The 25,027-nt window shown below is 42.4% G+C and overlaps 1 protein-coding gene across 2 annotated transcripts in view; it reads right to left on the reverse strand.

Annotated features, from left to right (window-relative positions):
• The window catches only part of LINGO1 (leucine rich repeat and Ig domain containing 1), a 312,997-nt gene that overhangs the window by 68,471 nt on the left and 219,499 nt on the right, over window positions 1-25,027 (reverse strand). For both annotated transcript variants that reach the window (XM_069956411.1, XM_069956403.1), the window contains exon 3: window positions 13,147-13,231. The gene's annotated coding sequence lies outside the window, so the exon portion shown is untranslated. The remainder of the gene's footprint in view (window positions 1-13,146; window positions 13,232-25,027) is intronic.

Raw genomic sequence — 25,027 nt, forward strand, 5'->3', positions numbered from 1 at the left:
TAGAAACCCACACGAGCCCTTATTTTTTGCGTCATTAATTGTACTTTGCAATGAGAGGCTGAATTTTTGCATAAAGGACACAGCGAAACCAGAAAAAAATTCTAAGTGTGGTGAAATTTAAAACAAAAAAAAAGGCATTTCTTTTATTTGGGGGAAATGTGTTTTTACGCCATTCGCTTTTCTTGTATCTGATGGCCTGTAAAAAATTCAAACCATTGTTAACAAATATATGTCACTTAAAATCGCTCTATTCCCAGGCTTATAGCGCTTTTATCCTTCGGTCTATGTTGTCAGGTGTCATTTTTTGCGCCATGATGTTTACTTTCTATTGGTACCTTAATTGCGCATATACAACTTTTTGATCGCTTTTTATTAAATTTTTTCTGGATTTGATGCGACCATTTGATGCACTTTGGGATTTTTTTTGCGCTTACGCTGTTTACCGTGCTAGATCAGGATTGTGACAATTTAATAGTTCGGGCGATTACGCACGCGGCGATAGCAAACATTTATTTATTTACTTTTATTTAAAACCTGGGAAAAGGGGGGCGATTCAGACTTTTATTAGGGGAGGGGGTTTTTCACTAATAACAATACTTTTTTTTTTTTTACACATATACTAGAAGCCCCCCTGGGGGACTTCTAGTATATACACTTTGATCTCTCATTGAGATCTTTGCTGTATAGTTATACAGCAAAGATCAATGAGATCGGCACTCGTTTGCTTTCGGCTGCAAATGAATGCCGAGCCTGGGACGGCGCCATCTTGGAGCGGTCCCCGGCCGGCAGCAGTAATGGAGATCGCTCCTCCAGGACAACGTCCCGGAGGAGCGATCTCCCCCACTAGACACCAGGGAAGTGCTGCATCTGGTAATCGGATGCAGCTGTCATGTTTGACAGCTGCATCTGATTACTGTATTAGCGGGCACGGCGATCGGACCGTGCCCACTAATACCCGCGGTCCCGGGCTACAAGCGGCACCCGGGACTGCGGCGGTTCAGAGCAGGGTCGCCGCGCGGCCCCACTCTGAACACCTCTTACGGGCGCATGACGTACCGGTACGTCATGTGTCCTTAAAAGGTTAAAGGACCAGACATCAGCACTGGGGTGCATTGTCTTGGACACCAATAATCCCAATGAGTCGCCAACATTTTTCTACACAACAGTGCAGTGATGGAACAGCCGATGGGACTTTTTTTTTTCTGGGACAGTGATGGGACTTTTTTTGGACTGTTTTTTTTTTTTTTGCAGCTAAACAGAGTTCTCCTATTTCTTGAATCTTTATTGTAAAAATATGAACTGAGATTTTGACTTAATAAAGTAGATCAGCTTGAACACTGAAGTTGCTTTCATGTGTCTTGGTTGATACTCACAGACAGCTGTCACATGACATTTTTGATTTGGCAGCACCCAGGTATATCTGAGGAGACTAATTTAAGGTCTCACCCTAACAGGGGTGACGGCACACATCTTGATATTCACAGAAAACCAGGATACAAGTGATTATAGGAGTAATAGTCCCTTGTATCCTGGTCTATTCTGTGATTTTATTTGTTATTGTTATCTTAACCAAATTTTTTACGAACTTTCTCAAAGTTTGGTTCGGTGACAAACCGAACTTTTTGCAAAGTTCGTAATAAATCTGGTTTGTTACGGTTCGGTTTGCTCATCCCTACCCTTCATATAGTTTCACTAATCTAAATTCACTGTAGCCCCCCTCTTTCTAGTATCCTTGGTCACACAACAATTAGAGACAAGCCCCATTCCTTATGCTTTAAGACGTTAATGTCCCTATCTATCAGCGTCACCTGTGTTAATGATCCATGTATTCACATACATGTTTTAGAGCAGAAATTCATACGATCCTGAGTGCAAGTGTATTAATACAAATGCTAATGTGTAGGTATATTCACACGAGAAATGCATTATATGCAAAAGGATATGGTGATACCTGGGTATTATTTACCAAGCATCCAAGTTTCATCACATTTATTGCAAAAAAGATCACAATTTTATCTAATTTACAAGAATACATTAACAATGCAGGCTTTATTCAGTCCTTCTGGTTGCAATGTACCCAGTTTAACAACCCAATAACCTTAGCATCTGGCAACCATGGTTTCACCTAACTTTTATTTAGAACATTTCAACCTACTGACTGGTCTTTATGGTGCCTCATTTGCTGATTGTCACATCAAAAAATCTTTTACACCCTAGAGCTGTGAAGCAACAGTGCTAGCCATCACACCACCATGCCATGGCCATGCTTCATGAAACCATTTGTATTAATATAGCTATAAGGATTGTAGGATTTGCTGTTTCAAAATATATATGTGAATATAGAAGCTTTACACACCAGTGACAGTAATAACAGGAGCAATCTCATGCGTGAATGGCAAATATGTGGATATGGACTGCTAGAATTGCTTAATAAAAGTGGACAATGTCCAAGGAATGAGTACGCAACAGTGAGTAGTCTGAGCTTATTTGTATTCGCAGGGCAGCGTAGGCCTGTCTTTGCATTTTTTTAGCTGCATATAGAATGATGGACAGGATAGAAGACAGGGATACATGTGAAGGGGTAAAAAGAAATAGGCAGACTGACCATCCCATCTGGCCTATAGAGAATGAAGGAAAGGGAAGAGGGAGATCAGCAGAATGATGTAAATTATATGACTGCGTCCAGCCAGAGCTGTCACAGTATGTAAAACTCAGCCAGAGGGCAGGAAGACGAAGAGAGCGAGAGAGGGTGCATCAGGAATGAGGTACTGCATGAAAAAGTAGGAACACAGGGCTCTCAGCAAGGAGAACGCTAAGGGAAAATCCTATAGAGTGCAGTACGCAGCTTGATAACTGTGTTGTCCCTTTAAGTCAAAGGCACCGCATCAATCATGTAACTTCCAGCATTTGTCCCTGAGTATACCTGTGCATTCATGGTCTTTGTTTTCTTTATTGACCCAACTCGAAGTATTTGTCTTTAATAATGCAATATTGGAGTTCCTGTCACATTTTTCTTCCTCTGTTAGCAGCATCAGTGTACTGCACACTCCAGCCACCCCAAGGAAAAGCTTTAAGAGCTATAGGATGTTCCTGGACAAAACATCCCATCAATCACAATATTGCTCTTCTTAGTTGCTTGGCCCATGTCAAATGGAAGGCAATAGTAGATCACAATTAGTGATGAGCGTACACTTGGTATTTGACTCCCCGCGGCTGGAGAAGTTGCATGCTGCCCTAGGGAGTTCTGAAAAACATGGATACAACAATAGGCTGCATCCATGTATAAATTGCAGCCCTAGGGAGTTCTGGAAAACATAGATACAACAATAGGCTGTATCTATGTATAAATGGCAGCCAGATTGATACAACAATAGGCTGTATCCATGTATAAATGGCAGCCCTAGGGAGTTCTGGAAAACATGGATACAACAATAGGCTGTATCCATGTATAAATGGCAGCCAACTTCTCAAGCCACTAGGAGTCAAATTCTGAAACTGGGTACAGCGGAGAAGCACACCCTCTTCATACCATGCCATGGGAAAATGGTGTTATTTATTTAAAAAAATAGCATTAAACTGCTATTGCATTGTATTGATCTGTTGATGTACTGGTAGATCATACTATAGGCAGATTATATCAGCAGATCTGCCACAGCAGGCAGCGAGGCCTACCTAAAGGCCCTATTATGAAAGATTATCGGCCGTATTGGACAACAAATTACATATGCCAAATATGTTTAAATGCTGTGATTACTACTTATCGCAGCATTTAAATTGTTAAATGACCAGCAGTGAAGTGATCTCCAAGGTCGGTTGTTACCTATGGGTGTCAGCTGCAGACAGATTCTGGCACTTGCTGGGTATGAGAACTGAGCCCACTCCACACCCTACTCCCAGCCATTGTGCATGTTTGTCAGCTGGGTGCAAATGGGTTAAGGAAAGAAGACATTAGCAGGCTAAGGAAGGGCAGGTCTGGTTTGAAAGGGCTGCCAGTCATGGTGTAAGGGCAGGATGAGCCGGAGGGGCATGAACATTGATTTCTGGGTAAGGCGTGTACCATGTTTTCTTTAGCTTATCTCCCTCTATCATATCCTGCTCTTAGATAGAACAGCACACATCACTGACAGGTCCACTACATTGGCAATGAGCTCATCTATTCTAAATGTGGACAGAGTGTGTCTCCTCTAGCAATGAGTAGATGTGCATTATCAGGCCTGTTCTGTGGTGTTATATACATCACCCTTCTCCATCGAATTAGAAATAGCCTAATATATTTACCATTTGCATATTTATATCTCAGCTCTTCATCATCATATCATCAGTTCTTAGTTTGTGTTGTATAGTTACCATAGTGTTGTCCACAGAACTACAGGTCAATCAAAATCAGTACAACATATGTTGCTGACAACAAGCAATGCCTCCGAAAGCTTGAAAAAAAGAAAAAAACAACAACAAAAAACCTAAATCTACATATAATTAGAACACACAGGAAAAATACAGTTATTGTATAGACCTGCAACCACATGGAAATTGTAAAGAAGTAATTTTGTTATATGTGTGATAAACCATAAATCTAAGGGTAGCTTCACGTACTATATCGCAGCGGATTTTCTGCTGCGAATCCGCAGCAGATCTGCAGCTGATTTGACTAAATGAGTGAACAAAGCATCAAATCTGCACCATCAAATCTGCTGTGGATCCGCAGCAGATTTGACAGTGCGGGTGCATGCTGGGTTCACACTATGTATATTTGAGGCTGTATTTGGTCCTCATGTCAGGTCCTCATAGCAACCAAAACCAGGAGTGGATTGAAAACACAGAAAGGCTCTGTCCACACAATGGTGAAATTGAGTGGATGGCCGCCATATAGCGGTAAATAACTTCCATTATTTCAATACAACAGCCATTGTTTTAAAATAACAGCACATATTTGCCATTAAATGACGGCCATCCACTCAATTACAACTGTGGACATGTCACTGGTAAAGTGCTCGAGGGGATGTACATCTCACCCAGGTTGATACATAGTGTGAGATGGTGAGTCCAGGAGGCATCTGTGCTCAGCAGTGTTATGCTGCTGAGCTATTATTTATTATTGCCGGGCCTGGACTTACATGGAATGGCAGGTAGGTTTTGGTAGTGGGACTTGCCATTCCCTCCCCCTCGATCCAGTGTGGGTTTTGGGATCAGGTGAGCTCTGATCCCAATCAGCCTGAGAAGGCAAAAGGTGGGCTCAGTATACAGGTCTCTCTCTCTCAGCCAGGAGTGAACAGCCTGCATGCTGTTTGGTGAGAGCTGGGAAGACAGCAGCTGCTGGGGCCTGTTCACACCCCGCAAAACTGACCACTGAAGTGCCAGAGAGGTAACCTGCGTTGTTAGTTAGCGCCCAGACGGGCAAGACCTTTTTGTTTTGTTCTTAAAGCACAGTGTTGCTATATTTCTGTTACGGACTGTTTATGCTGAAAATAAACGCCAAGCTGTTGTTTTACAAGTCCAAGTCTGCTGTGAACTGTGTCCAAACACACCATTCCCCGGGAAGATCCCTACAATTGGTGCTGCGGAGCGGGCAAAAGGGTTGCTAGGGGCAACGGTGTGCATCAACTTGGCTACAGCGGCATATGTCCTGGGTGAAGGCTGCTGCTTCACTCCAAAAACAGACAAGCAACATGGAGGAGATGATGAAGCAGTTAATGCAAGTGAGTCTGCAACAGCAACAGGCATTGGCCGCACAACAACAGGCTCAGGCAGCCGCTAAACAGGATCAGGAGGCCGCTAACCTTCGCCATGAGCAGGCTAATATGCAGCAACAACAGGCTCTGACAGACGCTAACCTGCGCCATGAACAGGCTAATAGGCAGCAACAAGAGGCGTCTGCAGGTGCTAATCCCCAGCTGGTGGCAGCAGCCGCGCCAGAGACTTTGTCTGTAAGAAGAGCTGTGCAGCGTGCGCTGCAAAAGATGACTGCTGATGATGATATTGAGGCCTACTTAACTGTCTTTGAGCGTGTGGCTGAGCGAGAAAAGCTACCCTCCACTGAGTGGGCAGAAGTGATTGCGCCCTATTTAACAGGCGAACCTCAAAAGGCCTACTATGACCTCAGTGAGCAAGAGGTCAAGGACTATGCTCGGCTAAGAGCAGAGATACTCGCCCGACTAGGAGTTACTGCTGCTGTCCGTGCCCGGAGGGTCCGCAACTGGAGCTACAGTCTGGACAAGTCAGCGAGGTCCCAGATGTACGACCTGATTCATCTGGCAAGAAAATGGTTGGAGCCAGACACTTCTACTCCTGCCCAGATCCTAGAGAGGGTCGTGATGGATCGCTACCTCCGTGCACTTCCTGCTGATCTGCAACGCTTGGTGGGACAAGGCGACCCTAAGAGTGCCGACGAACTTGTCAACCTTGTGGAGAGGTTCCAGGCGACTGAGGACTACCTCCGTGATGTTCCTGCAGCACCGTCACCTCCCCGGAGTGCCAGATCTGTGCCATCAGCTGGTAAGAGACTTCCATCTATTGGGGGAGTGTGGAGGGGTGCTGATAGAGGGAAGAGCGCTCAGGAGGTGTCTCAGGGGCAAAAGACTGGTGATGGTCCCCGGTGGCTAAGTGGCCCTAAAAAGGACTCCCTGCCAAGGAGACCAGGCCCTATCCAGTGCTGGAGATGCCATGAGACGGGACATATGTCTGCCCATTGCCCTCTTACCACTGAGCCCATGGAGTGTGACGCTAGCCGGCGTCAGTCGCTATTTGCGGAACCGTCTTTTGTTGCGGTCACTGGACTAGAGACTGAACCGCAAATCTGCAACATTACTGTAAATAACTTTCCTGTTAAGGCGTTGCTGGACTCAGGAAGCCTTGTCACCCTGGTGCATGCCAGTCTGGTGACTGGGGACTTTGTGCCAGCAAGACATATGAGTGTGGTATGCATACATGGTGATACAAAGGTTTACCCTATAGTACGGGCTAATGTCGGGACTGAACTAGGCGCTGTACAATATGAAGTGGGTGTGGTTAAAAATCTTATGCATAATGTGATATTGGGGCGTGATTTTCCATTGTTCTGGGCTCTATGGGGAAAACAACAATCCCCTGAAAGGAGTGAGGAGACCCCTAAGTCTATTGCATTACCCACGGTAAATGATAAAAATGTACAGGATGAAAATGATGCTTTTCCTTTGCAGGTCCTGGCTGGTGAGGAAGAGGCTCCTCCCACTGCGCAGAATGTTCCAGACTTAGAGGTGTCTAGGGATAATTTTGGTACTGCACAATTACAGGACCCCACTCTCAAAAATGCGAGAGAGCAGGTCACTGTTATGAATGGGGTACCTCAGGAACCAGAAGCTGAGAGAAAGTTTCCACATTTTTCTATGGCTAATGATCTCTACTATAGAGTCACTAAAATTAATGATGAGGTTGTGGAACAGCTCCTGGTGCCTAAGTCGTACCGGCGTCAGGTACTCGACATGGCCCATAATCACGTCCTTGGGGGACACTTGGGGACAGATAAAACGCAGGAGAGAGTCCTCCAGAGGTTTTATTGGCCTGCGATTTATGCTGACATAAAAAAATACTGTGAGTCGTGCCCCACATGTCAGCTTAGCGCTCCAGTGTCGCATTTCCGCAGTCCTTTGGTCCCACTCCCCATCATAGAGGTACCTTTTGACCGGATCGCAATGGACTTGGTGGGTCCCATTGTAAAGTCAGCTAGGGGTCACCAGTACATTCTAGTTGTGTTAGACTACGCGACCCGCTATCCTGAGGCTGTACCCCTAAGAAACACTGCCTCTAAAACAATTGCACGGGAATTGTTTTATATGTTTTCCAGGGTGGGGATCCCCAAGGAAATCTTGACTGACCAAGGTACCCCATTTGTGTCAAAGGTGATGAAAGAGCTATGCAAACTGTTTAAAATCTCACACCTACGTACCTCTGTATATCACCCACAGACAGACGGGTTAGTGGAGAGGTTTAATAAAACCCTGAAACATATGTTAAAAAAAGTGGTGGAAAAGGATGGTCGTGATTGGGATCACTTACTACCTTACCTGATGTTTTCTATTAGGGAAGTACCCCAAGCGTCCACAGGGTTCTCTCCCTTCGAATTAGTCTATGGTCGTCACCCTAGGGGTTTGTTGGATATAGCGAAAGAGACATGGGAAAGTGAGTCCACCCCATACAAGAGTGTTATAGAGCATGTAGCACAAATGCAGGACCGTATAGCCACTGTAATGCCCCTAGTAAGGGAACACCTCCAGAGGGCGCAAGAGGGCCAAAGCAGAATTTACAATCGTTCTGCAAGAATCAGGACATTTAGCCCAGGTGACCGGGTACTCATACTTGTTCCCACGGTAGAAAGCAAATTCTTAGCCAAGTGGCAGGGTCCCTATGAAATTGTAGAGAAGATCAGTGAGGTCAACTACAAGGTACACCAACCAGGTAGAAGGAAGCCTTTCCAAGTTTATCACATAAACTTGATCAAGCCCTGGAAAGACAGGGAATCCTTGGTGGCGACAAAGCCTGTTGGTCATCTGTCACCACCAATCCCTCCGGTCAGGATTGGTGACACCCTATCAGTATCCCAGAAGCAGGAAGCTAAGGAGTTCCTGCAGAGAAATAAAGACAAGTTTTCTGACCTACCAGGGCGTACGCATCTCATTAGTCATCATATTGAAACTGAGCCTAGAAGCAGAGTAAACCTGAAGCCCTATAGGATACCAGAAGCACGGAGGGAGGCGGTATCATCTGAGGTAAAACGTATGCTTGACCTAGGAGTCATTGAGGTGTCCCAGAGCGAGTGGTCCAGCCCGATTGTGTTAATCCCAAAGCCCAATGGAACTTGGAGGTTCTGTAATGACTTTAGAAAGGTAAATGAGATCTCCAAGTTCGATGCCTACCCCATGCCCAGGGTAGATGAGTTGATAGAAAGGATGGGTAATGCCAGGTACATAACTACCCTCGATCTCACTAAGGGCTACTGGCAGATCCCACTCACTCCTAAGGCTAGAGAGAAGACTGCATTCTCCACCCCTGATGGTCTCTTCCAATACGTAGTGATGCCATTCGGGTTACATGGAGCCCCTGCCACTTTTCAGAGGTTGATGGACTTGATTCTGCGACCACATCGTGATTACTCTGCTGCCTACCTCGATGATGTGGTCATTTTTAGTCCGGATTGGGAAAGTCACCTCTGTAAGGTCCAGGCGGTGTTAGATGCCATAAGTGCTGCGGGGTTAACCATCAATGCAGAGAAGTGTGCACTAGCCTTAGAGGAGGCCAAATACTTGGGCTACATTATTGGGAGGGGGTTAGTGAAACCACAACTAAATAAAATTGAGGCAATACAGAATTGGCCTCAACCCCTCACAAAGAAACAAGTCAGAGCTTTCCTGGGTATTACGGGCTATTACCGTAGGTTTGTGCCAAATTTTGCCTCAGTTGCAGCCCCACTAACTGACCTGACAAAGGGTGCGAAGTCCGCAATGGTGACATGGACTCCAGAGGCTGAGAAAGCTTTTCAAAGCCTTAAGTCTGCCTTGTGCCAACAGCCTGTGCTAGTTACCCCTGACTTTAGGCGAGAGTTTCTAGTACAGACAGATGCCTCTAACACAGGGTTAGGTGCCGTCCTCTCACAGGTCGTGAATGGCGAGGAGCACCCGGTGATGTACTTAAGCAGGAAACTATCCCCGGCCGAGAAAAACTACGCCATAGTTGAGCGAGAATGTCTGGCAGTGAAGTGGGCCCTAGAATCCCTGAAGTACTACTTACTAGGCAGGAGGTTTAAGTTAGTGACAGACCATGCCCCCCTAACATGGATGAAATTAAACAAGGAGAAAAACGCGAGGGTGACTAGGTGGTTTCTTTCCCTCCAAAACTTTAATTTCATGGTGGAACACCGGCCAGGGAAATTACAGGCAAATGCTGACGCCCTATCTAGGGTACACTGTCTGTGGGGACAAAATGCTCAGCCCTCCGGTCTGAAGAAGAGGGGGGGGATATGTGGACATGTCACTGGTAAAGTGCTCGAGGGGATGTACATCTCACCCAGGTTGATACATAGTGTGAGATGGTGAGTCCAGGAGGCATCTGTGCTCAGCAGTGTTATGCTGCTGAGCTATTATTTATTATTGCCGGGCCTGGACTTACATGGAATGGCAGGTAGGTTTTGGTAGTGGGACTTGCCATTCCCTCCCCCTCGATCCAGTGTGGGTTTTGGGATCAGGTGAGCTCTGATCCCAATCAGCCTGAGAAGGCAAAAGGTGGGCTCAGTATACAGGTCTCTCTCTCTCAGCCAGGAGTGAACAGCCTGCATGCTGTTTGGTGAGAGCTGGGAAGACAGCAGCTGCTGGGGCCTGTTCACACCCCGCAAAACTGACCACTGAAGTGCCAGAGAGGTAACCTGCGTTGTTAGTTAGCGCCCAGACGGGCAAGACCTTTTTGTTTTGTTCTTAAAGCACAGTGTTGCTATATTTCTGTTACGGACTGTTTATGCTGAAAATAAACGCCAAGCTGTTGTTTTACAAGTCCAAGTCTGCTGTGAACTGTGTCCAAACACACCATTCCCCGGGAAGATCCCTACACAACATTATGTGAACAGAGCCTTTCTGTGTTTTCAATCCACTCCTTGTTTTGCTTGCTATACAGCCTCAAACATACAGCCTCAAATATACGTAGTGTGAACATAGCCTATTAATCTGCTGCAATACGGTAAGTGTGAAGCTACCCTAAGGGTGAGTTCACAGGATCCGCAGCAGATTTGATGGTGCAGATTTGAAGTTGGAGATTCAAAGCAAATCAAATCTGAGCCATCAAATCTGCTGCAGATCTGCTGCAGATCCTGTACATGTGAACACATCCTAAGGCCCCATTCACACTGAGTAAACATGTTACTTCTTCGAGCAGAGAGCGGCGGCAGCGGACGAGTGTGCGTCCTCTTATTCACTTACAGCAGCACACTGAGCATGGCGGGATTCCGCGATGGACCTCTCCTGAATTACGCCGTGGCCTAAGGCTATGTTCACAAAACATTTTTTCAGCTCCGTTTAAAATTACGTCCGTTATATTGAGTCTAAAATAACGGACGTCATTTAGCTGTCTTGCCTTCCCATTGTGCAGTGACTGGTGTTTGTACATTATTCTAATTTGTGTTACTAATTGGACTTTGGCTGTGGCTTAATTGAAAAGTCCATTAAACTTAATAGTCAAAACGGAGAAAAAACGGTGACAAAAGAAAAACTGTATTTAAACAACTAATGAAAAACGTCCGCTGTTTGTAAAAGACGTCCGAAAATAATGATCATGTTCATTATTTTAACGTCCGCAGCAAAAATGTCCATTATTCAATACATTGTGCGCATTGGACGTCCTTCTTTCCATTGACTTCAATGTATTAGCATTGCAGTCAGTTAAATTGCGGCAAACACAGACGTTTTTTTTTATATATCAAAATCAGATTCAAAGCAAATCAAATCTGCGCCATCAAATCTGCAGCAGACCTGCTGCAGATCTTTATGTGTGAACGACTGCCATTTTATACAATGGTCTTAAAGGGGTATTCCCAACTTACACAAGGTTATCCACTATTCACACGATAGAGGGTGACAAGCTGGACAGTGGGGGTCTAACTCCTAAAACCCTCACCAATCACAAGAACAGAGAAAACTTTCACCCAAATTAATGGAGAGTAACATGAATGTGCAGCCATTGGTTCTCAATGGGGTTCTTTGGGGCTCTTGTCGAGCTAAGTGCTCACCAATCAATGTCGCTTGCTGCTAGATACTATTAAAGAAGAATATTTTACTTTGGTGAACAGGCAAACTGTATACATATAAAGTCACTACAACCATAAGGACTAGAGACATTCCTAGCTGTAATCCCTAGAGAGATGATAAGCCACTCTATAAGAACCATGGATGTAATTTATTTCACACAACCTTTTCAGCTAATTCCTAAATAAATGGGTACTCACTGTAATCTGCTGCCTTGATTTTGTCTTTGAATACCCACCTTGATGGTTTATCCCAGGATAATTGTTTTTTTGTATTTACTTAATAACTATATAAAGACTAGGATTATATATCTCATTGACACAGAGATAATAAAAAAAGAAGAGCAGCCTTATGCAAAGTGTCAATCAAGTTCTGAGCATGATGTTTTTTTTCCAGAAGAACCAAAGTCCTCCCCATGAGGAGGCACACTGAGATAAATCTGTTTGGTAAGTTTTACATGTATGCCAATCTACTTTTGTTATTGTTACCAATCTAATAAGCATTATTTACAAATACAGTAAGTAGTTTTCTTAGGAGTAAAATAATATTTAAAACCCATCAGTATACATAATAATTCAAGTTATTGTATGTGTCTTTTTTATTGTACCTGTAGGTGATACATTTGAAACCAGAAGTTAACATACATGCAGTGTGTTGAATGGGCCTTCAAGTGTTAGTATCATTTGAAAAAAAATCACAGAGAAAAAAGTTTTGATTGATTTGATTGGTTGCTGAGATCCCCAATAAATAGTAGAATAAGTGGGTAGAAGTGCTTAGCTAAGAGCTTCTCTCCATGTCACTCTCCTCACTGTACATGACAGGCTCCATAGACTTTCTATAAAATCCTGCAGCGAATAGACAGTATGTAGAGAAGCGCCAAGTTGAGTGCTTCTTCCTGCTCTTTCTAGAGATTGGTGGGGGGGCCAGGTCAAAACTTTTGACTTGTCTACAACATGTTACATAGTATGGTTAAAAAAAAGATACGTCCTTCAAGTTCAACAATGTCAAAAGGTGAAATAATGACAATACTAATTTAAAGAGGTTTAATCTACATATTTATATCGTGAACAGTTTCTTTTATCGGATCTTTAGTCAACAAAAGGTTAATGTGTGGGATCAATAGAAAAATTTCCATAGTCTATATTCAAATTCCTTGGCAGCTCTGAATACAGAGGTGGGGCAACAACTGATGGCACTATGAAAACTCTCAGGGCTTGATATTTTAGTTTCAAATTAAAGCAACACCCCCCCCCCCCTTCATTTTATGGCTTGTATACTTTCCATTTTCTTGAAGGTGAGTTAGATGTTAAAAAGAATACAGTATATGGTAATACTGCAATATATTTATGTAAGCAAGGCATACATCAATAGAATATATATTGCTTACCTTGATGAGTCGTACAGAAGGACACTGACTGGCCGCTGCAAACAGATTTGGAGTGCTTTTGCCTTCCAATGCCCAATCATGTACTCTGAAAGAGAGGAAGTGGCATGACAATTAGCACTTTCCATAAATATATCTGCATCTTTGGCTACATACATTTTAAGCTTTCTGCAGAGCCAGATTGTCTGGAGCTGAAATTACTGTCAATGTTTAAAATGGAGAAATCTGGGTGATCTACAAAGGGATAAGAAGATGTTACATTAGGTAGTAAAGATCTCCTTTGGTGGTACCTATTGTTACCATACATATAGTTATATAGTCAAACACTGGTTATATATATATATATATATATATATCAACAATGGCAATAGACATTGTCAGTTTAGCACTTACTGCACTTATGGTGCAGCCAACAGTCAATTAAACATGTTAGATCCTCTGCATGAAATACTAAGCCTGCCTTTAATATCCATATGTCATTTCCAGAATGACACATGTACAATCACTTCTCAGCAAAAATAGCTTTTGTATTAACTTTATGTTCAATAAGACGGTATGCCGGGTGATAACTTGTGCAGCAATGTATTCTTGAACTACAACATGCACCTCAACAGAATTATGGAGAAATTGTCCTTGACCTTTAAGGTGGCTGAGACACCGATGATTAAGCGGCGATGTACAAAACAGCTGCAGTCACAACACAGGGAATTAACACTATACTGCCAACTAGCTAATGCTCTCCAAGGGTTATTGGCCTTCACTAGAAACTAATGACATTAACCACATCATCCCAACCTCAAGAATACAAGAAAACTATTACTGATGGTAATAGAAATGTTAATATCATACTGTTCGCCCTCTGATAAAGTAGATTTTCATATATTCTGCAATCTGATGGATGGACGGCAATATGATTGCAGAGAAGTTACAAAAAGTGTAGCGTTTGCACTTCTCCTTTATTGTGCTGGGTCATATTGTCTTTTTAGCTGGCAGTGAATGTGTTACTTCTGTGAAAGATACAGAGGTTAGTAGTGTCTTGAAAGAGAAGCAAAGAAATGGAGAGAGGAATAGCAGAGGAATCGGATGAAGATAGGAGAAGGGAGGAAGGACGGAAGGAGGATTCTCGATGGGAGGAGGGTTTGTGGGTTTTGTTTTTGCACAGATAATAGGATTCAACGAAGCGCTGAGAGCATCCAGCCATCCGCTTGGGCTGTCCTGTTAAATACAGAGCACTAGGGAGATGGAAGGAGGGGGAAGATGGAGAAAGAGGGAGTAGACTAAGAGATAGGGAAGAGAGGTGATGTAGAAGAAAAGGATACCAGCAAGGCTGATGCATGTTTGTAGATCAGATAAATAGGTAGAGCAGATGAATAGCTAAAGTTGGTAATGAGAGAATGAGGATTAGAAAATAATAATAAGGGAAGATCATACAAAAGATGGAAATGATGTGATATAAAAACAGATCAGATATAGAAACCAAGACAAAGGAAAAGAATGCTACACTTTTAAGAAAGTCACTGGCAAGGGAGCTACAAAAGACATAAAGGATGCTTCTAGCCGCAGTCTTCAACTGTGACAAGCAACATAGACACATTTTATATCATTTTTAAGGCAACAATATCCACAGAAGAGCCGAGACTCAGTACATTGGATTATATAAAATACAGAAATTCATTATTAATATTACTGCCATGATGTGTTTACTGAGTGTAATTCTCTTCTCTAGAAGGCAAATCAACTCGATTTGCTGAATAGTTTGACCCTTATATAGTGTTCCACATCCAAAGGCGGTGTATATGCCTATAATCCAGGTCATGAAGCCATGTAAGAGGCAGGAACTGCCAGGGATTCAAGCTGCTGTTTTAATCGATCCGTCTCTCCTTCTCTCACCTCCCTCCCCCTCCACTTTCTTCTCTCCTGTATTCATATTTCCTTCATTTCTATGCCTCTGTACTCGCCTCTACTGTTATATTCTCCACTTGCAGGACTCTTTTTCAACTGCCTCTGCATCTCTGGTTATACGCCTGAGGTTGCATACAGCAACAAGAACCAAAATCGACATAAGATGTAGTAGAGGATGCGATGCAGGGATGGCAGTGGAGGACTTGGCTGGGATCCTAACACCCCCCACTGCCATATGTGATACTTCTAATTAAAAAATTAATTAATGAGAAAGTCAGGGATAAAAATGTGATGACAGATATATAGAGAAGGGAGGGGGGAATGAAGGCCAACCAAGGGAGCGAGATTAGGAAAATGATGAAAATAGACATAGGCTTGGATTTACACAGCACAGGCAAGGCCGAATGTTACTGATCTATAGAAAATATGCTAATCACATACATACAGGATCTAGAAAGTATATGATACGGTCACATTAAAATTCTCATCAATTTCACAGTTGAGTAAATGTTTGAGATGGGGCCGGATGAATGAAATGATATTTGGAGCAGTGTTTTAGCGATAGGACGACTATGAAGATCTGAGACATTTTGATGCCTGAATAAATGTGTAGAATTTCAGTCATACATATATTAGAATCATAGTTTATATGCAATGAAACGCTGGGAGATAAAACAAAGAATCTAGAAAGGCAGGTGTTTGCTCCTTCAAACGTGCCTGACTTTCTGAATCTGACCAAACTCCCAGAAGTCTACAGTCGCCTTCTCGCTGTGGAAAATTTTATTCTGCCCTATATATTTCTGTCACCTCAGGGAAAGAATAATAACATCTCTGCCAGAGGGACAGTAAGACAGTGATATGTTTAATGGGTTAAAGTGCTCGTCCCATGTTCTGGGAAAGGTGATCATCTAAATGACGCGGTTAATTGGACAAAACAGCACTTTATCACACTGTACAAGGTAAAATGGAGCTATCCATCTCAGACCGAGAGCAAAGAACTACGGATAACAAATGGTCCGCACTTATATCTGCAGTTTAAAGGACTATCAAGAATATGCACATGAAGGCAAAGGTCTACATGACAGTCCTACCTGTCTACACGTTCTTGACTTCTTTGTGACATACTAAAGCCAGCCCAGTAATCAGCTTATCACCTGGTCAAACCCTTACAATCAGGGAGCTGTTGCAATCTATATATTACCCCTGTAGCAGCCATTCATTTGTATTGGTGGACAGGCTGGGCCTGCCCAAGTGAGAAGCGCTCTACTTTAGTAGCACTCCATTCTGGGACCCCTTCTATGATGTTCATAGGCCATATATAAAGGGGTTGTCTTGCTGACAATCATCAATAGCCAACTGAAATATACTCTCATTGTGCTTTCATAACTTTGCCTCAACTAAAGAATGATCAGTGGGCTACAGCTCTATCCTAACTACTAAAACAAGGAGGAAAAATGTTCTTACTCATTCACCACAGGCAGAAAGAGCCTTAAGATGTACCTCCTTCTGTTTAATGTTTGTAAGGAGCCGGTGATTTGGAGCAGGTATATTTTTTGCTTCAGGTCTACAGAGAAGAATCTTTAGACCTGCTGTGTACATAAACATCAATTTACTGTATATGACTGTATTGTATAAGCATGTGTATACACACACACACACACACACACACACACACACAAAAAGGCATAAATACACCCTATTATGCCCTATACATCAGATTTCCTGCAGATCTGTCACAATTATGCAGCAAAAACACCATCTGGATTTTGATGTGGGGACACCATACATCTCACCTCTATACACAGAAAGTGGTGAAATCATTCACATATCCACAACATGATGCATCAACAAATGTATATATAATTTGAAGCAGTTTTGACCCAATTGGAATTAACCCAAGAGGTTAAATACATTGTTTCCTTCAGGCCACAGCATGGCGTTAGCACTTACATCAAATGTATGTATAATTGTATGCTTCTTACTGACCACTATTAGTGAGTCACTGATGTCCTGCTGCAGCCCTGTCCTTCAATGATCCCACATAACCCTGTGCAGCAGAACAACTCCCCCCCATAAGATGGTTAAATATGGAGGAACACATGGCAATATATATCACAGTGTCTCCTCTATAGCAATACACTACACTAAAGCAAGAAGAGCAGACGCATTGGAGAGGGCACAGTGACATGTATCCTTAAATGCACCGCCATATTGAGTCATCTTATGGATGGAAGAGCTGTCTAGCTGTACAGGACGACGTGGCATTGGCCAGAGGAAGGTCTACAAATTCATAAAGAAGAGGACTTCAGTTGGACATCAGTGATTTACTGGCATGGTCAGTATTCCTTTAGAAAAAGATGCCTAATGGTGGCTACATTCTGCCCCACAACACTGCTATACTTCATTTCACTTTCTCATCTACTTGAATCCCATCTTTTATGAAGGAACCTATGTTTTTTTTCTTAATGAGCAGTTCAATGATGTACAAAGGCTATATATTAGTAAGCTAGAAGTTAGAAGCATAGGCAATGTGGGGTTGTTAAGTTTTATTTATTGATATTTGCATTTTTCTGTTCACTTGAAGAGGCTATTATTGGTTGTCATGGGCATACATAGCATGGTAGCAGAGCTATCAGTTGCTATGAAGCTCAATAGTTAAGAGGCCCACCTCCACTCAGCTAGCTGTCATTGTGGATGATGGAAGAAGTGAGAGGAGCAGGAGAAAACGTAATGCACAGAAGAGAAGACAGAGAATGCCACACATGCTGCTAATGGTGGTAGTGATGGAGTGGAGCTCTATATTAGCTTTTGGAGTAGAGCTTCCTGGCTACTTGTTACTAGAGTTGATCGAACCTCGAAAAATACTAGGGTCGATCGAACTCAAACATTCTTGAACCTTCCGCAGTAGATTGCTGATGTCTTCACGGGCCATGCGGAAGGAGGAGAGTGCCCGGGGACTGCCTGGAATTCTGGGATACAGCCTATTACCTAGGCTATTACCTAGGCTGAATCCCGGAATTCCAGGCGGTCCCTGGGCACACTCCTCCTTCCGCACGGACCGTGAAGACATCAGCAATCTACTGCGGAGGGTTCGGGAATGTTCGAGTTCGATTGAACCTAGAATTTTAGGAGGTTCGATCAACTCTACTTGTTACACCTCTCCAGATCACTTTTTCACTTAATTTCTCGGGGTCTGATGGTAAAGTGCCAATATTACCAAACACTAGCTGCCACTCTAACTCTGCTTTACTAATCCATGTCCATTTTCCCATTCTCACAAGAAATCCAAGGTCACTAGCGAGGGTAATACAATGTAATTCCAGTGTAAAAATCTGTAATGTGTGCATGCGTGTAAGAGAAAAAGTACTATTCATTTTAAGCATTTCTAGTATCCAATGCAGAAGAACACCTTGTGCAAGGTATTTCCTCAATAGGCAGCAGTGACAACAGTCAGACCTTTAGGTCAGATGGAGTACCGATAACTGAGTTATTTCTGTAAAGCAAAAAAGAAAAATCAATCATATCTCCTAACTATAGCGGCCTATGAAGAGTATTGCCGATGCTTGTCTATATATTGCTACAATAATAGTGTCAGAGGCCCCACAACTATGTTCACTTTTATAATAAATGTAAGTGATTATCCAGCAAAGTGCTACATTTGGGTGAGCTGTGAGAAATGTGTCTCCATTGTTCCTGCTGTGCAGATGATTTACTTCTTGTATTGATCACCACATGGTTTAATTTTGAGTATTGGAAAAAAGATGTGTGATTGAAATGAAAAAATGTTTATGCAAAAGAGTAATAGAAGTAATTTTGTAACAGCAACACATTCTGCACTGTATACTGTACAATATAAGGTACCACCCTTCCCTTTTTCTAAACAGAGATGAACGTTTCTTGATGTCTCTGACTACAACTTAATTAACTGTTTATTCGTTACAAGGACAACGAATAAATAACACTGTAACACATTTGCCAAATTCCAGCAACCCGTTCTCAACCCACACACAGCCTGCTCTACTAAGACCCTCGATATCCTCTCCATCCATTTAATTATGTCCCTTGGAGGGACATGCAGATTATAAGACATCACAAAACATAAAAAATCACATTTCATGAAAACCCCAATGCTTTTCCATTTGTCTCTATTAAATATGCTTATGGACACATCTCCCTTTACCCCACCTTGGACTCTTTCATCTGTGTTATCCTCTTTCCTCTTCTTACGTCTTGCATAGAATTTTTATTTTGCTCATATTCTGTGTATTATCAGTCCCCATCCCATTTCTTCCCCCCCCCCTCCCTTTCCTTTCCCTGACAATCACTCTTTTATTACTGACCTTTTTACTTATCTCATTATGCACAATGGAGCCGTAATTAACTGTTACAAGAAAAAGCAAAATGGAACAGAACCTCTAGGACTAGACAGTCAGCTGTCACATTTATAAAAAGACTAATCCTTCCAACATCTGAGAGAACATGGTGGGGGTTACAATGTGTATGGTGCAACAAGAGCAGTACAGCATTACCCTTACAACCGCTAACTATGTAAGTGAACGCAAAGTGTCATCTTTTGTTTGGAAATAATAGGTTTAAATCATAGGGAATGGACTAGTAATAATGTGTGGCTTATCTATCTGCTTTACATAGTCTTGTATATCAACAGCGCTCTGTATAGAATGGGGTAAAATAGGAAGCGGCACTTTGGCATGGGGGTTGGAGCGTTTTCTGCTTAATAAACTAACACCACAGATAGGGAGAGCACCTTGATAATTCATGCACTCTGTGGACAAGTAAAGTGTGTAGAGATTGTCAGTCTGTAGATTATCATGTCAAAAGCCTTTCCTGTGAAGCGGAAACACCTTTTTTTGCGCAGTTAACTTGCTGAAAAACTGATGCACAGCCATCTGTGCGTGCTGCACTAACCAGCATGCCTTTCATTTTTATGGATTCTATTTATATAATACCGAGGCAGTATGTACCAAGGTGTTCGGCAGCATCCATGTACACATCCTGTCTGCCGCAGCTTCTTTTTAGGATTTGCTAAGACTGTGGGGAAGGGAAAACTGTAATGCAAATAAGCAGCCAGAGACTTAATGAAGCTTTATGCCATCTTCCTAATTTTATTAATAGTGTTACTAACATAAAACTGCATAAAACAGCCATTATGGATGAAATTAAATTTCTTTTATATAGCTTTAGCTTTAATTCACAGCACACATTGCGACTTTCCAAAAATTACAGTAATGTTTTACAACATTTTTAGTGGGCTACTCATTTCTTGTTTTCATTGGAATAATAGAATAGTAATAGAAATACATATAAATGTGGTTAAGGGGGGGCCTGTTGGTCTTCTTGTTTTAGGAAACTACTTGCATTGCCAATGAAATAACACTTGTGATGCATCTCTTCTTAGAACTCTGCATTGTGCTGTTCCTTATTCTGCCTACAAATCTATGAATAAATTGACAACTAGGTGATACTAGGTGATAATCAAAGAGGTGTGTCCCTGCAGTCTGAACCTGTTACCACTGATTGCACTGGTTCAGTTGCCCCTAGCAACCAATCAGAGTCCACTTTCATTCCTCATAGATCCTTTGGAAAATGAAAGGTGGAATCTGGTTGCTAGGGGCAACTGAGCCAGTTTCACTTAATACCATTTTTGATAAATCTTCCCCATAGTTTTCTGTATCTCATTTTGTGGCATAAAATATCAATTTTGCATCTCAAACATTTCTTAAAAAGCATTTTTTTTAGAATAAATTACATTGAATTTAATGGGAAAATGTCAGTCGATTGTGTAGTTTAACTTTACAACTGTAATTATACCGCCCATAAAATAAAACGGCAAGGGACATGTTAAGGCTGTTTGCTGTTACCCCTCCTAAGAGGGTGTTAAATTGGGCAGTAGCTTATTTAGCTCATTTTGCTTGTTAAACACTACTAAACACTACTACTACTACTGTATACACTGCTATGTATTGCCACTCCTTGCAGATCACGTCACAGATGTATGAACGTTTTGTTAAGCTAAGCCTCTTCTCACAATGGCCTCCTCTCAGATTGTGCTAGAATTGTGGTCTGAAGGAGGATTCTCCCAGTTTCAACCCTTTTCCAGGTTAGAACCAAGCACTACTGGCTCATTCCAGTCAATCCTGGCTTCACCAGAGGAGTAAGAATATCTCCACCTGTCTTCTAGGCCCTGTGAGGAGCCTTATAGTGTTCAGTTAACATTTGCTACAACCAGCATAACCACAGACTTGTTGCTACCTTCCCCAGAGACAGATCCGGGTTGAGATGGTGGTGATCACAGCATTGAGCAGAGTTCTAGAAGTCTTTACCCGAGACTGTCTCCAGTCTATGCTGAGAGGGTAAATTAACTCTAAAGAACTCGCTCCTGGTCCAACAAGAAGAGGGAAGAGAGGAGCAATAGCTCTTCTTCCACACTTTACTCTTTGGAGGCTTCCAGTCTCAGTTAGTGTCTAGCGTCTTCAACATTACCTTGAATTTAGCATACAACCTACACTAGGGAATCGTGCTGCACCTAACCATGGGTAAAATCTTCTTAATTAACTACACTGCAATTAGCCCAATCTTTAAAGTGTCACTGTCGTGAAATTTTTTTTTGCAGAAATCAATAGTCCAGGCGATTTTAAGAAACTTTGTAATTGGGTTTATTATCCGAAAAATGCATTTTTATCATGAAAAAGCAGTTTGAAGCTCTCCCCCCTGTCTTCATTGTTCTCCTATGGAGAGAGCTAAAGAAAAGACCAAAACAGGACAACAAAGAGTTAATCTACAAATATCTCACCCGTTATCTTCTTGGACAGTCATCAGTGACTTGTCTGGGCTCGGATTACAGCTGTCACCCAGCTCTGTGCCTGTAATCCTCTGTTATCTGCTTTCTGCTGCCGGCTAACTCCCTCCTTCCTCCTCCCCCCTCCCCTCTCCCTAGAGCAGACAGGGTACGTCTCCTGCAACAAGTCACAATTTTCAGATTTTTCAGAGTGGATGAAAAAGAGGAAGGAGGGGGGGACCTGGGAAAAGGCTTTTTACATGCAGATAATGGCAGATTTGGCTAATAAACCCAATTACAAAGTTTCTTAAAATCGCCTGGACTATTGATTTCTGCAAAAAAAAAAAAAATACGACAGTGACTCTTTAAGGGGCCTCTATAGCAGATTGTAACCTAACTGGACTGCACATATGTTCATTAGCAGCACTAAGACTGTGTAATTCTCTACTAACAACACTAAAGTGACACTTATTCAAAGGTCTTTAGTAAGTACAACTGCTTAAACGAGAATTGTCAGAGGGAACTGTAACCAAACTCCAACCATCCATCCTAAGTACTGTAACTTTGCAACCCTGTGCTTTAAGATAAGTCACTGTTTGGATTTCTGCAGTAAAGATTGTCAATAAAGTTTACCCATATGTAAGATACATGTATGTCTTGACTAATTAATAGCACACATAAAACCATAAGTATACCCCTAGGCACTTTACGCAACACCTACACTTGACCACCCTGTGGTCAAAGACTTTCATTCCTGTGCAGACAACTATTAACAAAACCTTTGAGGTTCCACAAGAGGGATCTACAGGATCAGCCAGCTACAAAACCATACCTGTCACCCTTAAAGACTGCCTGAGGAACTACTACCCTTAGCTGCCCTGACTACTCCACCTATCCTCCCTCTGTGGGTAACATAAATGTGTTAAAAACCTGTACTTAAAGGGCAACTCCAGCGTTTTTTTTTAAGCTTATTTAACACACATTACAAAGTTTTATATAACTATTACAAAGTTATATAACCTATCTGGCTCCGATCCCCCCCCCCGGAAGTTAAATAAAATATACATCCTCTTCTGCCGGGCGCCATTTTGTGACAATGTGGTCACAGCAAGGGCCGGGCCTGGTCTTCAACCTCTTCGGCGTCTTCTGGTAAAGTGAATGGGACATGAAAAGGCTGCTGGTGCACCAGCAGCCTTTTCATTGGCTGGATCGCATCACATGGCTCCCAGCTTGCTCAGCCCTGATTGGCTGAGTTTGCTGAAAGCCATGTGATGTGCTTCAGCCAATGAAAAGGCTTCCGGTGCGCATGTGCACCAGCAGCTTTTTCTCTCCCATTCACTTCACACAGACCCGGAAGTAAGGGAGTTCTGAAGACCGGAGCCGGAGGTGACAGAGTCGTGGGCGGCGGGGGATTCAAGTGCCGATCGTCACCGGAGAGATGGTGAGTATGATCTGTGTGTGTGTGTGTGTGTCTGTTTTTTTTTTTTTTCCGTACCACCGGAGTTGTCCTTTAATAACAAATAATGCCTATACCATTTAAATGTATGCACTCTGTATGTTGCAGTATGTTATCTCTATAAAGCACCATTATCAAGATATTTTGACCTAGAAACAATGGAGGATGAACAGAGGTGTTTGTGTTCTTGTGGCCTAAAAATTTAAAAGCAAAAACAAAAGGCAATATATATGCCAATACTTATAATGTTTTACTCCACATTCAGCTGCTGCGCGGGAACTAGGGAGGAAGCATGCAGAACGCAGGAAGAGACCGGGAATGTGGATGGGTAATGTAAAAACTGTTTAGACAAAGGCTGCACGAACATCGCTAACAATGTCCGTGCAGTCCTTACTAAACAATTATTATTAACATGTAATAGACGCAGTAAACGAGTGCTGATCTCGCAGATGGGCCCATGTAATAGCACCCTTACTCTTTAGCAATCAGAAAAAGCATCTAAAATGTGGGACTATGTGCAAGCTAAAGTCTCCATCTTGATCAAGATGTCACAGAAAAGAAAATTAGAATAGACTGAATAGACTATCCTCTCACCAAAAATGGCACTCTTGTTGCCGGAGAATCAGCAATTCTGCCTCTTGTACAACTGGATACAGCAAGTTGCCTTCCTGGAATTACTTAATTACTGAATGCCGCAAATGGCTCAACCTGACAATCTCTCTCTCTCTAGCTGACAATGTATTATAACATTATTAAAATGACAAATTAAAACACTCTAAAATTCTGAATAGACATGATCAATCATACAGTCACCTCTACTATCTATCCAATTAAGTGCAGACACTGAGAATTGGGTCAATCAGACAAAATCAGGAACACTGGGAATTATGCATAGTTAAAAAAAAAAAAAAACTAAACTGGAAAAGATATTTCAGAAACACATTTTTTTCCAAAGTTGCAGCCATTTTCATCCAGAATTTTTCAGAAATAGTTTAGAGCAGGGGTAGGGAACCTTGGCTCTCCAGCTGTTGCAAAACTGCATCTCCCATCATGCCTGGGCAGCCAAAGCTAAAGCTGTCCAGGCATGATAGGAATTGTAGTTTTGAAACAGCTGGAGAGCTAAGGTTCCCTACCTCTGGTTTAGAGAAAGTGGGACAGACAATGGTATGCTACATTCTTTATAAAAGCTTTGAAAATGACACCACGTTCATTTGATCTTTTGATTAGTGTCCTCAGCATTAAAGCTTGGAGAAGGCTTAGATGGACATAAGGCTATCCTTTACTGTACCCCAAGTGGCTTGGATATCTCTATGGCAGACCACTCTGAGGGCCCTATTACACAGGACGATTATCGTGCGAAAAATCGTTATATCGTACGAATTTAAACGATAATCGTTCAGTGTAATTGCAGGCAACGATCAAAAAACCGTGTGTCGTTGATCGTTGATTTAGGGCCCTGTTCCACCAGACGATTATCGTTCAGATTAACGTTAAATCGTTCGAATCTAAACGATAATCGTTTGGTTAAAATGCAGTTAATGATTAACGACCGAATGAGAAATTGTTGATCGCTTTATAAGACCTGGACCTATTTTTATCGTTGCTCGTTCGCATTGAATAAGACATCGTTCGGTCGTTCGCAGTAGATACAAACGCAATAGCGAAGAAATAGCGAAGGAAAACACGATCGCAAATACGATCATAAGTAACGATTATCGTTCCATGGAAAT

The sequence above is a fragment of the Dendropsophus ebraccatus genome, chromosome 1, assembly GCF_027789765.1.
Source record: "Dendropsophus ebraccatus isolate aDenEbr1 chromosome 1, aDenEbr1.pat, whole genome shotgun sequence".
In the NCBI taxonomy this organism is placed as follows: Eukaryota; Metazoa; Chordata; class Amphibia; order Anura; family Hylidae; genus Dendropsophus; species Dendropsophus ebraccatus.